The following is a 2,500-nucleotide window of genomic DNA, read 5'->3' on the forward strand; positions in this document are numbered from 1 at the left end:
TTAACTGGCATTATGTGGTACGTCCTACCGGTGGGCTTTGCTCTTCACGGGGCGGTCCAACTAATATCCCATCGCGGTGCTCTTCACTGAGTGTCGAGGTGGGCCGGTACGTTTACTTTGAACAAATTAGAGTGCTCAAAGCAGGCTACCTTCGCCTGAATACTGTGTGCATGGAATAATGGAATAGGACCTCGGTTCTATTTTGTTGGTTTTCGGAACCCCGAGGTAATGATTAATAGGGACAGATGGGGGCATTCGTATTGCGACGTTAGAGGTGAAATTCTTGGATCGTCGCAAGACGGACAGAAGCGAAAGCATTTGCCAAAAATGTTTTCATTAATCAAGAACGAAAGTTAGAGGTTCGAAGGCGATCAGATACCGCCCTAGTTCTAACCATAAACGATGCCAGCTAGCGATCCGCCGAAGTTCCTACGATGACTCGGCGGGCAGCTTCCGGGAAACCAAAGCTTTTGGGTTCCGGGGGAAGTATGGTTGCAAAGCTGAAACTTAAAGGAATTGACGGAAGGGCACCACCAGGAGTGGAGCCTGCGGCTTAATTTGACTCAACACGGGAAACCTCACCAGGCCCGGACACCGGAAGGATTGACAGATTGATAGCTCTTTCTTGATTCGGTGGGTGGTGGTGCATGGCCGTTCTTAGTTGGTGGAGCGATTTGTCTGGTTAATTCCGATAACGAACGAGACTCTAGCCTGCTAAATAGACGTAATTATGGTATCTCGAAGGCTCTCGGCTTCTGCCGGTGGGGTTTTTACTACCAACGTACAAACAAATCTTCTTAGAGGGACAGGCGGCTTCTAGCCGCACGAGATTGAGCAATAACAGGTCTGTGATGCCCTTAGATGTTCTGGGCCGCACGCGCGCTACACTGAAGGAATCAGCGTGTGTTCCCTGGCCGAAAGGCCCGGGTAACCCGCTGAACCTCCTTCGTGCTAGGGATTGGGGCTTGCAATTATTCCCCATGAACGAGGAATTCCCAGTAAGCGCGAGTCATAAGCTCGCGTTGATTACGTCCCTGCCCTTTGTACACACCGCCCGTCGCTACTACCGATTGAATGATTTAGTGAGGTCTTCGGACTGGTGCGCGGCAATGTTTCGGCATTGCCGATGATGCCGGGAAGATGACCAAACTTGATTATTTAGAGGAAGTAAAAGTCGTAACAAGGTTTCCGTAGGTGAACCTGCGGAAGGATCATTACAATGTTCCAATATATCTCAAAGAGAGAGGAGAGGAGGAGAGAAAATGAATTCGATTAGTTTGTGGATAAGAATTCATATAAAAAAAAAAGATATTGTTGAGCCCGCCAGATCATTCGTGCGTGATTTACACGGCCAGACGTGTGTACTACACGTATTAGGCCTTTGATCTGCGTTGCGTAGGCCACAACAAATCTTTCAAAGAGAGAGAGATATATGTGTTGTTGGGGTTTGTGATTATGAAGGTGCCCCAACGCACAAAAATATATAAAAATGTACAAAGTTGGGATGTGGTGTGGTGGAGAAGAGTTGGGCCCGACCAGATCATTCGTGCGTGATTTACACGGCAGACGTGTGTACTACACGTATTAGGCCTTTGATCTGCGTTGCGTAGGCCATCTTCCTTCCAAGACACACACGTGTTGGGGTTTGTGTGATTTTATGATAGTGCCCCAACACGGAAAAATAAGCGTACGAGAAGAGTTGGGCCCGACCAGATCATTCGTGCGTGATTTATACACGGCCAGACGCGTATTATATTACACGTATTAGGCCTTTGATCTGCGTTGCGTAGGCCATCTTCTCGATAGAGAGAAAGCCAATGTATTCTTTTTTCTTTCTTTACACACACACACACAGTTGTAGTAGGACAGGGAGGGATGCGAGCGTGCTAATCACGCTTCCTCAAGTCTTCGCTGTGGTGTGTAAAAAAAAAAGAAAAAAAGGAATCGTTGGGAAAGTCCAAAGGACGAAAATATCGGGCAGTCTGAAGATAACTTAATGCTCGTTTACATTGGTATCAAGAGAGACCGGCTTGTGTAGCTCGTTTCAATGCTGTGTCGTTGTCATTGACACCCTACTCTGTTGCGCGCTAGTGGCAGCATGAGCGTGGGACGTATATATATATATGACACCCAGCTAGAGCCGGCCGTGAGTCCGTCCGGTGTAAATAACGACGAAAGGAGAGAGAAACTTTTCGAATCCAGTATCGGGTTGATAATTGTCCAGTTTGAATATCCATATCCCCGTCGTTTTTGGAGGTGATATACTCTCTGTGTTTCTTCGATAGAAGGCTTTTCAATGTTCTATTCGCTCCGACCGTCGAACTTGCAAGAAAACAGTGGTTTTGGATTTGCTCGTACATATATATATGGTTTCGACGGAAATATCTCGTTCTTTAAGGGACAATTATGTCGTTGTACGACGACTCCCGAATCTCCTTCGCGCGCTGGTTGGAGCTCTTCGGGTATCGGCTTGTTCCGAAATATAACACAAAAATGTGGT

The sequence above is a fragment of the Megalopta genalis genome, unplaced genomic scaffold (genome assembly GCF_051020955.1).
Source record: "Megalopta genalis isolate 19385.01 unplaced genomic scaffold, iyMegGena1_principal scaffold0343, whole genome shotgun sequence".
NCBI classification, from domain to species: Eukaryota; Metazoa; Arthropoda; class Insecta; order Hymenoptera; family Halictidae; genus Megalopta; species Megalopta genalis.